The sequence below is a fragment of the Scyliorhinus torazame genome, chromosome 15, assembly GCF_047496885.1.
Source record: "Scyliorhinus torazame isolate Kashiwa2021f chromosome 15, sScyTor2.1, whole genome shotgun sequence".
NCBI lineage: Eukaryota > Metazoa > Chordata > Chondrichthyes > Carcharhiniformes > Scyliorhinidae > Scyliorhinus > Scyliorhinus torazame.
In genome coordinates this window covers 118,528,688-118,544,963 of record NC_092721.1, presented here as the reverse complement: position 1 = coordinate 118,544,963, position 16,276 = coordinate 118,528,688, and the positions used below count along the sequence as shown (strand labels likewise).

The 16,276-nt window shown below is 46.3% G+C and overlaps 1 pseudogene; it reads right to left on the bottom strand.

Annotated features, from left to right (window-relative positions):
- The window catches only part of LOC140391325 (interleukin-1 receptor type 1-like), a 125,648-nt pseudogene that overhangs the window by 41,784 nt on the left and 67,588 nt on the right, over positions 1-16,276 (bottom strand).

The following is a 16,276-nucleotide window of genomic DNA, read 5'->3' as shown; positions in this document are numbered from 1 at the left end:
TCACCTATCTTCATCAGACTGTGCAGGATGTCAGCAACCCAGAGGGAAAAGGCTATCAGCCTGAAGAACAAGTCTGTTCCTCAATTCAACTACCATCCCACCCTGAGCACATCACCTGCACGGCGCCCATGCACCACGTGGAGTCTTCATCCATCCGTTCCAGTAAACAACATGGTATTCCTTTGACGCCCCCTTATTTGTGAGTCTTTCATGTGGGTTTGTCAGGGGTCCAGCTTCCTGCCCTCGGTTTTCTCTCTGGCATCCATTGCTCCTCTTCATCCACCTCCTTGCCTATCTGCCTACTATCATGATCCCTAACCCTTCCTCCCTACTTGCACAGCCCTCCTGCTACATTACCCCTTGTCTTAATCAGGCCACCTCACCCCCCCTTCTCTGTCCCTCATCTCGGACTTCACCCTCAGTTGAACTTTGGACCTTTGTTGTGGCGGCTGCAGGAGTCCCACAGTACAGTGCTCTCTAGGTAAACATGGGTTTGTGGCACCAGGGGGAAGGATATCCTTGTACTCCCCAATCCCAGGTGCAGTACTAAATCCAGACAGTGACACAGGATAGACCATGGGTCCAGCAGTACGGTGCTGTCCATGAAGATGGAGGGCAGGAACCAGCCTGCCCCAGCAGAGTGGTGCCCGGCCCATCAGGAGCAGCACAGTGTTATGGCAGAAAGGCTTTGTTGCACTCATCTCAAAGGTCTGACAAAGTGAGGACCATCTTGTGCGCACCATTGTTTAGCAATTGGTTTTGACACCAACGGAATTTCTCACTGATGTGGCACAAGGTTGCAAAGCCTGTATGGACACGGCGGGCAGCTATTTCAATGAGCAAATGAATGGAAATGGCACTCACGCCACCTGCCAGCAGAATGACCGACCCACTATTAACTCGCCACTGGGAGAATTGCAATGTAACTTTACTTTGTGATTCCAATCCGCCACCAAATCCTCCGCAGACTGGTTCCGAGAACTCCACTGAATATGTGTGCTTAACCATTTACATGTCGATTGCAATGAAACTAGCCTTGCAGGCCTTTTTGAGTTTAAAACAAAAAGGAGTTTGTCATATTGCATTAAAAGCCCACCCAGATAAAGAAATAAATCTATTCATAGAATCATAGAATCTCTACAGTGCAGAAGGAGGTCACTGCGCCCCCGAGTCTGCACCGACCCTCTGAAAGAACACTCTGCCTAGGTTCACTCCTCCTACCACCCCGCCCTATCCCCATAACCCTGCAACATAACCTGCACATCCCTAGACATTAAGGGGCAAATTAGGGTCAATGTGAACATGCCTAATTTCCTTAGATGGCCAATCCACCTAACCGGAGCACCCGAAGGAAACCCACACAGACACAGGGAGAATGTGCAGGCTCTACATAGACAGTCACCCACGGCTGGAATTGAACTCGGATCCCTGGTGCTTTGAGGCAGCAGTGCTAACCATTGTGACACAAAGAAACACAAAGCATTTGGAGAAATATAAAATAATCCAGCTAGTCAGCATGAATTCGAAAAGCGACGTGGTATTTAATCAACTGGATGAACTTCGATTAAGAAATAACAGAGGAACATAAAAGGATATGGTAGATGGGTTTACATGAATATGCAAAAAATATTTAATAACTTATCACTAACAGGATCCTAACAATGACAATGCTGCAGGGAATTAGGTGAAATTAGGCCATATGATGAGACCAATGGTCAGAGGACAGAAATCAAAGAGTAGGTCAGCTGTAAATGAAAATATGTAATATATTTACGCTTTCCCATAGAATGTCAGTGGGCTTTTGCACAGTGATTGGTGGCTATCAGACAATCAAAGCAGGGATCTGGGATCCATATGAAAAGTTCAAGCAGCCATGTTACCTCAACCAATCAAATTGCAGAATACTGATTGAGGCATAAAGTTCAAATCACTAAGTGTAAGGTAGTGTTTCTAATTAACTATAAAATCATGTACAAAAAGTGAAATAAATAAACAAAACGAAATATGGGATTAAAAGAGAGCTATAAAAGAAAAACATTTTAAATTATTTTAGATTACCTTACCTGGTGGTCTGCATGTGACTCCAGATCCACAACAACATGGTTGACTTTTAACTGCCCCATCAAGGGCAATAAGGGATGGGCAATAAATGCAGGTCCAACCTGCAATGTCCACATCCCATGAATAAATACAAAAAACTAAACAGTAATTTCCTCTGCTTTTCAAAGCAGCAGCTGTTTCTGTCTTCCTTTCAGGATGTCAGCCTCTGTGTGTCTCCGTGCCCAGAAAGCCAATTGCCCCTTTTTCAGTATCAAGGTTTGAAAACTGGCACTTGATTTTCTATATGTTTTGACCTATTTCCCTGTGACAACTGTAGCCACGTAAAATGGCTGCGTTCCGATTAATCTGGCCAAAACCCAGTTTAAAATGGCTAACCCAAAAGACTGCTGGGAAAAGCAGCTAAGAAGACACAAGCAGGCAGCTGCAGACAGTATTGCATCTTCGGCTCTGGGAAGTTAGCCCAGATTGATACTCAGGGCTATCAACAGCCCATCAACCCAGGTATTTGCAGTTGCATTCAGGACTGTTTGCAGCCCATCTATTCAGACATCCACAGTTAAATCGGCCATCCCCGGGAACAATTGCAACATATTAGCAATTAAATACCGGGCCAGACCTGTCGGCGCCTGCAGTGGCCAAAACAAAGACAGGTGAGCGACCACCCCCGATCGAGGAATCGCCTCACCATTGGACACATCGACCCCAGAGATTGGTGACAGATCCAATCATTTGAGACTCAGGGTCAAGGGCCGCCCCGGGAGGCGGGAAGCCCCTGGGCCCTATAAAAGTGAGGGTCCAAGTTCAGATCTCTCTTTCGCTCCTCTTCGCCTGCTCGAGACCTTCGCAAGAACAGCAACCGGCAACAGTAAGTTTGAATCCAGCGATCGCTATCTGGTAGAGACACCTAGCCACCGACCTGTAGCAGCCTTTTGAATCCCGTGGGCCAGATCTGATTGAACAAGCCATTCATTTCCCTGACCTGGTGGGCTCTTCCTAAGTTAAGTATTGGCCAGTAGTGATAGGTTTATTATATAGAAAGTAGTATTAGGGTATTAATATTGCTTGTTGTATATAATAAATGACCGTTGTTTTAATCCTTACTAAGCGGTGTGCTGTATTATTAATCATAACCTGAACTTGAACCACGTGGCGGTATCATAAAGATATCTGGCGACTCATGAGCAAAGGTGACGTAATCAGAGCAAATAGACTAAGGCTAAAAAGAGCAACACAACCAGATCACATGGGCTTGTCTCCAGGCAGAGTGTAGTATGAGCTAATTATTTAGGACATTCTATCTCACTTTAAATAAGGGAAACATTTCAAAACATAACTGTCATATAAAGTCTCACGTTTGTAATATTGTATTTTGCCTGGAATGGTTTGCAAATGAATTAGTAATGAAATACACAAAGTCAGAAGCCTATTGAGGCCAACTGTCAGACACATTAGGCCTAATAATGTGATGTTTTCCACCTGCTGATCATTAAACACTGACTTCATGCATTGTGGACTATTGACATTACCTTGTTCACTGGCATGCTATAAAGTTCTCCTAAGTGTTATTGTGCTATAGTGTGTCACCAAAGACCTAGCATGTTATAATATACTCCTGATAGGTCACCACACTATTATGTGCTCTTCAGGTACTTCCCCTGCTATCATGTGTTCTTTGTCATGATGGTGTGACTTGTGCATGAGTGATATTGATTTTTAATTTCATTGGATGATCAAACATATATTGAAATGTTTAAAAATAACCTTTATAAAACAAGCAAAGACACTGACTTAAGATAGCTGCCACAGGTCACCTGCTGATGTCAAGAACTACTTCAAAAGAATTTACTGAAACTTCACTGGACCTCACATTTGCATTTCTATAAGACTTTCTCTCAAGCATAGACAGAAAGTCTACAAGGACAAATGCTGTATGGAAAATATCTTTAATTTCTCATTAAGTTGAATGATAAATCATTCAGAAATGAAATGAAATGAAGTTACTGTGAAAAGCCCCTAGTCGCCACATTCCGGCACCTGTTCGGGAAGGCTAGTACGGGAATTGAACCGTGCTGCTGGCCTGCCTAGTCTGCTTTCAAAGCCAGCAATTTAGCCCAGTGTGCTAAACCAGCCCAAGCTAATGGTTGCGACATAGTAGGTCATGGGGCAATAGCCACAGTCTGTTCAGACATCAGATAAACAAATGCTTTCTGTAATCATTATGGGAGAGGTTGTGTGACTAGAACAATAATTTCCTGAAATTATTTTATTACAGCAGGCAAGAAAGAATCTGCCAAAGAAACAGTAATACTATCCCTCTCCCCTCCTCTCCCAAATGAATAACTTATCTCTGGTTAGCACTGCTGCTTCACGGCACTGAGGACATGTGTTTGATCCCGGCCTCGGGTTACTGTCTGTGTGTAGTTTGCACATTCTCCCCGTGTCTGCATGGGTCTCACCCCCTCAACCCAAAAAAGATGTGCAGAGTAGGTGGATTAGCCATGCTAAATTGACCCTTAATTGTGAAAAAAGTAATTGGGTACTCTAAATTTTTTTTTTTTAATCCAACATGGAGATAGTGAATTTCCATCAAAAGGTACTTCAGGTGCAAAAATCATTGACTTCTGCGTTACAATGTCTCTGGCATTCACAGTTTTATATCGGCTTCAACTCCTGGAGAGATTACCATGGAGGAAAATCAACTGCAGCCACAGATACCAGTAAAGGACTCTGGCAGAGAACTCTATATTTTTTGACTTTATAGCATTTCATTTTAATTTGGTTCAGGTTAGATGGGGTTACGGTGATAGGGTGGAGGCTTGAGCCTAGGTAGGGTGCTCTTTCAGAGGGTCAGTGCAGGACCGAATGACCTCCTTCTGCACTGTAGGGATTCTATGACCCTTGAGATAGGTTTTACAATTTGTACTAAACCACTGAGATGGAGATTAATGGCTGGTGTGCTCGTGGCTTTTCTAATATGCAGTGGGGGGATGCGAGATTCCTCACTGGCAAGGTGTCCTCAAAGATTTTAGATTTAGCAGCGCACCAAGAACTGAAGAAGGATTAATTGGCCTGTGATCTCGTCTTCTTTTCTGATGGGATATGGCAGATCCGTCCCCCAAAGCACAATTTCCTTTTCCTGCAGAGTTTGGAACATTATAGTCGGAGATTTTATCTCAATTTAATTTATATCCCTTGGTACATCAATTGTAAATCAGCACATTCCTGTGATTTATCTACCTTAAGTTTGCACCATTTTACTGTCATGTGAGAGTATCTTTAAGAAATGGTTGTTTATAAATGTGTATATATATAAATAGCTGTAGTGAGAGTACCTTTAGGAAATGGGTGTTTATTACTGCAGTGATGTCAGAGAGTGGGTGGAGCTGGGCTGTCTGTCAGCTTTTTACATTCGTTTTAGGCTGTTTGCTGCAGGGTGTGTTTTAGTTTCGTTTTCAGAGCTGGATAGCTGCAGTCACAGCCAGATGGTGTATTCGATCAACATTTGATCTTCAAGACTGTTCCTCAAAGCTCCCTGGTACCCATTGGCACATTCCCTTCATGTCTAGGTGCGGTGCCCACACATGTCACCTGATACAGAACCCCCCGACCCTTCAAGCATGTGGCCCACAATGCCCTCTTTGTACTCTTTGTCCCTGCAGGAGAAGATAGCCCATTATAAGAGGGAAAGGGTAAAGATGGATGGGAGGAATCCCAGGGATCAGAGCCCTCACCCCCTTTGAGGAACGGGCTCTGGAGATTGCTGGGTTGTCCGAGGAGAGAGCAGTGACTGACAGTGAGGTTGGCCTGCACCACAGAGGTGAGTATCCACTGCCCTTCATCCAGGCGATCTGCTTTAAGTGAGTTCTTGATGTTCCACAAAATGATCCTTCCCTCTCACTAACTACATGCCTATTGTCTTACAGGATCACTATCTGATGAGGCCGGGCCATCCAGACTCATTCACCCCACCACCCCAATAGACCACCTTGGAGGAGAGCTTTGAGGAGAAAAGTGTTAGAGCTATCACCCGCACCTTCCACAAGCACAGAGGCACACACCTCGATGGGCAACTTTAGTGGACGGGCTTCAGGGGCACTATCTGGTGAGCACAACACAGCTGCTGATGCACATCAGGTGGAGGCAGGAACATCAGTCAGAGATAGCAGTCGGAGATCTGCTGGATATCTGGACTCAGCTGGGTCCTAGTCTGATGCCGGGCTTCTGGACAAGTTCTCCCAGAACGAATGCTGAATGATATAAGCCAGAGCTGCGAGATTCAGGAGGGGGTTTCAGCGACATTCTGGCAATTGCAAGGCCAATTGGAGGAGTCCCAAAGTCTTCAGGCGCAAGGGATGGTACTGGCAATGTGTGGCACCGAGGCCAACACTGCTAGGGTGGCAACTGCAGTGGAAAGCCTAGAGCGACCATGGCTGAGGGCTCTGACATCAGGTCCCAGTTGATGAAGGGACCAGACATAGGTGGACATTGCCGAGGCACTCCAGAGCATGGCCCAGTCACGGAGGAACATCGCTGAGCGATGGTGCAGACAATGGGGAACCTCCAGGACTGGCAGAGCTCGATGACCCAGAGGCTGCTGGAGCTTACTCCAACTGTCGCTCCACCCACTGAGATCACCCAGGGCCCTATGGGCACCCTCAGTGGGAGGAAGCACTCGAGCCCGACCCGGGGCCTGCCACCAAGGAGATGATGGCGGTCTTCAGTTCTTCTGATTCCCCGCTGCTGCCACCGGTGTGACTCAAGGGCAGCGGGCAGAAGAGGGTGGTATGGCACTGCCTGTGACACCAGTAGGTCAGCCAAGGCCCTCCAGCTACAGGCCCTCCAGACGACATCCGCCAAGGACATCAAAGACCGGGCATGGAAAGCAGCAAACTGCCTCTACCATTGATGTACATCCTGGGGACACACCTAGATGTAGCAGTAGACCACGGTAGACCAAGAAGAGTGAGGAGCCCTGATTTGGCACTGGTGAGATCACTATCAGTACTAGGGTGAATGGAAATCTGTCACATTAAAATGTGCACCATTAGAAATTTCACACCTGATACAAGTTAAACCTTTGTCATGTTAATATCCACAGCGGCCCTGCACGCATGCCCACCCACTGTTACCTCCACATCAGCCCCCCCACCTCCCACCCCTCCCGCTGGACTGTGGTTGGCACACTAAGAAGCCTCACAACACCAGGTTAAAATCCAACAGGTTTATTTGAAAAAATTTGCACGGCGACAACGCTTTCGTGCAGCTTCCCTTAAAAGTCAGCCTGCCTTTAAGAAAGTGCAGGCTGCCTGTACTGTGTGTTCTGCAACAACACTACCAATGCCTCCTGCAGTCCCCAGAGCTCACTGACAGAACTAAGAAGGGGGAAGAAGCTGTGGAGGTCCAGGAACTTGCACCAGCATCATTCATGTGAGATGTGTGGTTTCATTTTGTGTCTTCATCTTGATCTGGACTGCATGGTCACGCCACAAGTCACAGTTACCACACCCAATGTTAGGGTGTTGAAAACTCCTTTAAAGATCAGATAGTCATTAATATCCAGGAGTGAATTAATTATTCAGCGTGATAAGAATGTGAAATGCATTGCAAAAGATGTAGTTGAGGCAAATGGCACAGTGCAGGAGACCATTTGGCCCATTGAGTCTGCACCGACCCACTTAAGCCACTTAATGAGATTCTGGACAAAAACATGAGATAGAAAGGAATAAAACAACATGCTGATACAGTTAAATGTAGAGGGATGAGAGGAGTCCTATGTGGAGCATTAGTGCCAAGTCGGGCCATATGGGCTGTTTGCCATGGCTTACACAGCAATTGTGGAGATCCTCTTGGGCATACCTTGGTATCTGCAGGTTGTTGAGAACATAAGAACATATGAAATAGGAGGGGGAGGAGGATACCCCTCAGTTCTTCTAACCTGATTCCCCATTCAATACAATCAGGTCTGATCTTCTACCTCAACCTCACTTTGCTGCCTTCCCCACATATCACTTGATTGCCTGTGATATTAAAAATCTATCAATATCATTCTTCTCTAAAGTCATCAACAGAATGTTCATAATCCTCTGGGATAGACAGTTCCAAAGATTTACAAACATCTACTACTGGCATTTCCCAGCATGGCCTTGACGTGGTGGTCCTCGCGGTGAACTAAAGGAGTTACCTCCAAAGACCATCCAAAGGCCACCCTCCCCCCTCAATGCCAGAGAGTTAAGTGCTGTCAATTTCCAGCTGAGCTCTTCAAAATCACTCAAGCATGAAGGGGGGGGGGAGGGGGGGGGGGTGATTGGAATTCACATAACTCTCTTTGAAGTGACTGGTGTTTGAAACAATGTTTTTCGAGCACTTCAGAGTCACTGAACCATTTTTTTTTGTTTTTATCATTTAGAGTACCCAATTATTTTTTTTCCAATTAAGGGGCAATTTAGCGTGGCCAAACCACCTAAGCTGCACATCTTTGGGTTGTGGGGGTGAAACCCATGCAGACACGGGGAGAATGTGCAAACTCCACATGGACAGTGACCCAGGGCCGGGATTCGAACCCAGGTCCTCGGCGCCATTGTCCCAGTGCTAACCACTGTGCCACGTGCCACCCCTGAGTTAGTGAACCATGAAGGAAAATGCATGAAGCAAGACTCCCAGCTGTGTGTGTGGAAGGTGTCAATCACAGCACACTCAGGAAAATGAATGAATGGTTTGCAGCTCAAGGATCTGAGGGGTTTAAACACAGGTCACTGCTTTCTCTTTCCAGGAATTGACTTGTGGTGCTCTGTCTGAGCCAGCAAGTGTATGCCCAGGTGAGTGTTACAACAGTAATCTTTTTCACTGCCTCTGTCTGGACTGCTCTCTAGCTTCCAGTCAGAGATCTCTTTTCTGGCAGGCTTCCTGACAGGGGTCTCATTTATGGGGGGCTTCCTATCAGAGTTATATTTCTGGGGGTTTCTGTGGGGTGTTCCCCTATTTAGGGAGACTCTGTGGCGGCCGCCCTTTTTATGGGTCTCTGGCGAGCCAGTGGGTCAGGTCACCCCTGTACTTGGGGGAAGGAGGGGGAAATCTAGAAAATCCAGGGGTTGGGGCTTATTTGTGATGTGGTGGGAGAGGGGTGCTGATTTGCAATGCGGAGGAAGGGGGTGGCCAGCCATGGAACTTCGCTCATCTGCTCAAAATAATAGCCTGATAACCCTTGGGAATCCCTCACAATCCTCGTCAATGCAAATATATGCATGCCTAAGGAATGGGAATTGCTTCCTGATTTGCACTCCCAGTGTGAGCGCAAATCAGGTGCGATTCAGCTCGGGCGGAAGAACATCGCCTCCCAAGCAAAGAATCCCATCCAATGTATTGAGGTCTCGCCTGTCAATCCCCTTCAGGATCCTATATGTTTCGATGAGATCACATCTCATTCTTCTAAACTTCAAAGAATATAGACCCGGTAGCATTGTGGATAGCACAATTGCTTCACAGCTCCAGGGTCCCAGGTTCGATTCCGGCTTGGGTCACTGTCTGTGCGGAGTCTGCACATCCTCCCCGTGTGTGCGTGGGTTTCCTCTGGGTGCTCCGGTTTCCTCCCACAGTCCAAAGATGTGCAGGTTAGGTGGATTGGCCATGGTAAATTGCCCTTAGTGCCCAAAATTGCCCTTAGTGTTGGGTGGGGTTACTGGGTTATGGGGATAGGGTGGAGGTGTTAACCTTGGGTAGGGTGCTCTTTCCAAGAGCCGGTGTAGACTCGATGGGCCGAATGGCCTCCTTCTGCACTGTAAATTCTATGAATTCTATGATTTTACTCAACCTCATGTCATAAGACAACCCTCTTATCCCAGGAACCAATTTAGTGAGCCTTCTCTGTACTGCCTCAAAGATAAGTATATCCTTCTTTAAATATATAGTATGGAGACCAATACGATGCACAGTGCTCCAGACGTAGCCTTACCACAACCCTGTACAATTGTTGCGAGACTTCCTTATTCTTGCACTTCAATCCCCTTTAAGTGAAGACCATTAGTTCTGCTAGTTGTTTGCTCTCCCTACATGCTAACTTTCTGACTTCCTTGTATGTGTACCTCTAAATTTCTCAGAACAGGGAGAGGATGGGCCGAGGAGGCAGGAAAGGTGATTTGTTTACATCTTAATTGTTCAAGATGAGCCATTCTTATGTTATCTACATGTAAACAAGTCAAGTCACATCTACCTGGAAATGTCTGCCTGTAGAGATTACAATTTATCAAAGAGACTGTCACAGTTCCCTACAGTCAGTGCTAGAAGATTTCAACAACAGTAGTGGTTCCATCTGTGGGTGTCAAAGCCACTTCATTTTTATTCCACAAAGTCAATTTAAATGTATTACTCATTTTCAAGTGACGAAGTACATCATGTAAATGCTACATGTTTTTTTCTGTGTTAGGCCCATGATCACTTAGAGGCGAAGAGTCTTTAGACCAGAACGTAACATCTTAAGTTCTAGGTGGGAACATCTAATTTTTGGGACTTCGTTGACTCCTGTAATTTAGAACACTTGCTATCATCTCAGAATGCAATCTGTAAACAGTATAATGACTACAGTCGAATGTAATATCTAGATCAAAGTTTCTACCTTTCATTCGTATTTTGGACCAATTAATGACCGACACACCAATAAAATTAAAACTAAGATTTTTTAAAGGAAATTAGTTTTGTTCAGCATCCACCATGATCTCTTTATCATCAAGACTCAGCCACCTTCAATATGCAATGGAAAGGATTCTCATTTAAGTTTCTTCATCTTACCCTGACCAGGAAGTTCATCTCTGCCAGATATGTACAGCTTGTAGCCATATGTTTCTTCAAGGATTTTCGGCAAAATGCGAAGAGCAAAGTTACTTGTATTAATGTTATCCAGAGAACCAGATCTTGGATAGATGACATACGCATCAAATGTCATACCATCTGCATAGTCAAAGACAATTATTGATAATCACAATAATAGATGGCAAAGTAATTTGCTTGTATTGAATAATGATAGCACCTTTACCAATTTGGTAAAATGTGTAATTTGAAGTGTTATGTACACAATGCAAAAATGCTCAATCTATGCCACTCTAAACTGCAATTTATACTATAAAACTAATTAATATAGCATCCTAAACTCAGAAGATATAACTATAGACTGATGTAAATAAGTGAAGCAATGTGATATCACACACTATTTGACACAATTTCAAATAAAAAATAACTGGTTAATTTAAAATCAAATTGACATTACATATTGGTTGATGTAAATAATACTAATCTATTCAATATTGCTTTATAACAGTTATAAACTGAGAGCAGCATTAGATTCTGCTTAATGTGCATAAATTAAGCTAAGACTTACAGTACAAACTCTTTTGCATTTGTAACCCTAAACTCAGACTGAAATTGGATACTGCTTAATTTGGAAAGCTGAAATCTAAGATGATAATACACAAATCTGATGTATTTAACCTTAAATGAGACTGATGGTAAACTCTTCTTAATATATTTTGCACTCCAATGAGCACGAGGCCAGAGTGCCAGGCTTTGAACACTGGGTTGGCATCTAGTGAACTATTCAGTGGTAACTCCCCTTTCATCGAGTCGGTTCTCCTGATAATGAATTGTGAACCAGGCTAACCTATTTACATAAAAATGGACCTAGATAAGGACACAACCCAGAGCATAATCTGCCAATGGTTCAGGAGTGGAAGAAATGAGATGTCTCATGTGCTGCTCAGGCACTCAGGCACTCAGGCAGGAGGAAGTGTGTTTATTTACTATCTTCACAAGCTTTTGTCCCTTTGGGGAATAATGCAGACGTGTTGGACCGATTAAAAGACTGATTATCAATTTGTTTGAATTGTGTCAAGAATACTCCTTCTGTGGCCAAAAAGTCCGAGAGTGGGACTTGAATGTGAAGCTTTGAGCTCAGATTTGGGGGGCTCCTACCTATTGAGCCACAAGACCGCCACGAAAGAAAGGATAATGGGTGGGATTCTCCGAAGCCCAACGGCGATATCATAATCAGCGATTGGATGGAGAATCCCTTCCGACGGCCAAATCGGGGGCAGCGCCTGTTTGACGCCAGTTTTCGCTTCTCCTCCTCCTCCGAAATGGCGTCATTGTGCCGTACAGCATTGGCGTGTCATCAGAAGGCCCTCCCCCAATACTCCGCCCCTGATGGGCCGAGTTGCCAACCGCAAAATTGACGTGTGGTCTCAGCGGTCGGAACCCGGCGTGGCGGCCACGGACTGTGTCCAGTGCCGCCACATTCGGCCGAGAGCCATGCTGTTGGCCAGGGGGGCTTCTGCAAGGGCTGAAGGACTGGTGGGGGGGCCAGAGAGTGACCCGGGATTTTCCTGTGGGGCAATATTTGGCAGGTGGGGTCTGCGCACGGCCGGCACCATGTTGTACGGCGCGACCGCTGCAGGTTGTCACCCGTGTGCATGCGGGGCCACAGACCCGGCTATTCTCCAGAAGTGTTTGGCGTGGGAGCCGGATGTTTTACCCGGCGCGGCTTCTAGCCCTTCACGGTCCCAGGATCAGTGAGGGTTCGGCACCGATTTTGGAGTCGTAAAACGCCACAGTTCCCACACAGGCATCGGCACATAGCCGCATGGCTTTGATCTTATTCGCAGCATGAACATATACGCTGTTTAATATACACAGCTCCTCCTAACAGCTGGAATTTCTAACAATGTTATTTTCTCCATAAAATGTAAAGACAATGGGCTGAATTCTCCGGTCCCCCAGGCACATGTTTCTCGGTGGCGCACCGTTTTCTGGTGACAGGAGTTTCCCTGCCCGCCGCTTGTCAATGGGATTTTCCATTAAAGCCACCCCATGCTACCTGGAAAACTCACGAGCGGGGTACACTGCTAGTGAGAAATGAGAATCCCAACGGCTCTAGAATTCTGGCATATAAATCAAAATATATGAAATAATATTTCATTTACCATTAATGGGCTTGTGGGATTCGAACTTTTCACGATACCAAAGGACCATATCCACCTTGAAAATTAGATGCATTAATATACAGCCCAAAATCACAAAGGTCAATGAAACAATGATTATTATCACATGGAGTGTCCAATCTGGTGCTGGGAAAAGAATGAAAGAAATATGACTGCAAGAAAGATTGAATTCACAGACTTTATTTTCTCATGTAGTATAGTTTGGCTTGATATAATTTTTAAAAATGTTGAGAAAATTTCATCAAGAAAATCTTTGTGATAAAGATTACATTGTTTTAATGAGGTACATAGATTTATTCGACAACAATTGTAGATCTATGCAAGCCAATCTAAAGCTATCAACTGATTTTGAATTTCAACCCTGACTGTATGTACTTTAAAGAGCACTTAAGTACGGGGTTGTCCTAGTGCGTCAGAATGGAAGAGAGTTTGTGTAAGGGTCGGGATTGAAGGCACTAGCTAGCAACAGTGCCACTCCTGACAGCCCCGGGGAGATACTCAAGGAGTCCGGTAGTAATAGCTTCAGTTGAGGATTTGGAGGCAGTTTCGCCAGCACTTCGGGTTGGGGGCAGGGTCAAGGCAAATGGCAATTCGGGGGAACCATAGATTTGAGCCAGGGAAGTGGGATGGAAATTTTCTGAGATGTGAGGAGAGAGGAATTAGGACACTAAAAGATTTGTTTCTTAGGGGTCGGTTTGCAGGACTGAAGGAGCTGGGAGAGAAGTATGGGCTAGAGCAGGGGGAAATATTTAGATAACATGCAGGTTCGAGACTTTGCCAGAAAGAAGATACAGACCTGGCCTCCACATTGCTGGAGGAGGTGCTGACGACAGGGGGACTGGAGAAGGGGTTAGTGTCGGTGGTTTACGGGGCTATTTTGGAAGCGGAGAAGTCACCGCTGGAAGGGATCAAGGCAAAGTGGGAGGATGTTTTGGGAGAGGATATGGAGGAGGGGTTCTGGTGTGACGTGCGCTGGAGGGTGAACGCCTCCACCTTGTTTGCGAGGTTGGGGCTGATACAACTGAAGGTGGTATATAGAACACACCTCACAAGGGCGAGGATGAGCCGACTCTTTGAGGGGGTAGAAGATGTGCGTGAACGTTGCGGGAGTTTGGGGGGGGGGTGCAAACCATTGTCATGATATTCAAACACACACATCATGATAGACACACCAACAGACAAATCAGAACACACAACACCACAACCAATGACAGAAAGATATAAAAGCACAGACACGACCCCCGGTGGTCAGTATTGGCTGTAGAGGAAGACCAGGACAGACCTGCCACCAGACACACTCAGGGAGACAGCACGTGCAGAGTATCCAGAACGAACTGTATAATAAGAGTTAAAATAACATAGAGTTGTACCGCATACAACTGTGTTGGCTCATCTGTGCACCAGAGCACCCAACACCACATGGTACAGGAGTGGATCGATACCTGCCGGCATACCTCAGTGTACACAGACAACCAGCAGTGCCCAGGCAAAATGATAGAGCTCCCGGTTCCGCAGCCGCTCCAGTGCTACGGCGATCTCCGCGAAAACTGGCGGCGATTCCGGCAAGTGTTCGAATTGTTCCTGGTGGCAGCTGAACTCCAAGACCTGGATGATAGCGAAAAAATTGAATTTCTCCTCACCATCGCCGGTGCAAGGGCAAGAGAAATATTCACAAGGTTCAGGTTCTTCAGGAGGCAGCAAAGGTACGATTACCAGGCAGTCCTGGACAAATTCTCCAAGTACTGTGAAGAAAACGCAATCCAATCGGCAAGTAAAGGTAAGAAAAGCTGCAGTACTCACCTCGTGGCTGGGATCCCGGAGCCCGAATTCCCAGAGGCCGAAATCCCGGGCCTGAGAGAGGGCTGGGACGAGGTCGGCGGCCATCTTGCTAAAGGTATCACGCTAACACATTTGCGCGAGCAGTGCGCAGAACCGGAAGTTTCGTTTGCGCATGCGCGAGATGCTGCGCATGCGCGAGATGCTGCGCATGCGCAGTCAAGAAAACGGCCATCGGTAAAGGAACAGCGATCTGAGCATGCGCAGTCGCTTCCTACGTGCTACATACCGAGCGTCAGGATGTCAGAGGCCCCAGACTGCACCAATTTAAAGGGGAAACATCCCAAATCCAATTTAAAAGGGAAACGTCCCAAATCAAAAAAACAAAAATCTGTTAAAGCTGTAAAACAACCTTCCCTCACCTGGAATGACAGCACATTGCCGCAAATTGACCCAGGAGATGAATTTGACCTCCGAAGAACCCTCCGACAAGCAGTTACCTACGCACAAGCCGATGATTCCGACCTCGAATACTTCGATGACGATCTTTACAGTGTTTCCGGACCTCGCGAGCCCAATGATAGCTCCGTGGTCCTATATGACTATGACTCGGACGAACCTTTCGTGTTGCACATTGGCGGCCCCCACATTGAATCCGACACAGATGCGGATTCATTTTTCGGATTTGAGGATCTTCAATCCAGCAGATATGACGTCCCAACTTATCAGTACCGGATGATGCTGCAGCCTGATATTAACAGACAGGGAGCGCTGCAAGCACACGGAGAGCGCCCTGCTGCCACACAGAGCGTGGTCCACGTCCCGCTCAACGTTCCCGACTCTATGAAAGAAGACATGCAAGACTCCAGAGCGCAGTCCTCGCATGAACAAGAAGTGACTCCAGTGTCACAAGCCTCCACAGAGAGCTCGTGGACAGCCTCCACGATAGAAGCAATGCAAGACTCCAGAGCGCAGTCCTTGCATGAACAAGAAGTGACTCCAGAGTCACAAGCCTCCACAGGGAGCTCGTGGACAGCCTCCACGATAGAAGCAACGCAAGACTCCAGAGCGCAGTCCTTGCACGAACAAGAAGTGACTCCAGTGTCACAAGCCTCCACAGAGAGCTCGTGGACAGCCTCCACGATAGAAGCAACGCAAGACTCCAATGTGCAGTCCTTGCAGGAACAAGACCATGAGGGTCTAGCAACCTCTCCTGACCAACCAGCGGCAGACGATGCAAGTCTGCCATGCTCACGTGAACAGCAAGAAGGCTATAACAGCCTACCTACCATGCTCCACTACACAGCAGCATGACCATGACGGTCTCTCATGCTACAATGAAGGGCACAGCGCTGAAGACTGTTCAAGCCCAACTGAAGACAAGCCAAAGGAATCACCTCGTCCAAGCCCGAAGAAAAAAGGTTTATGCGCTGACCTTCAGGATCATTATAGCCGAA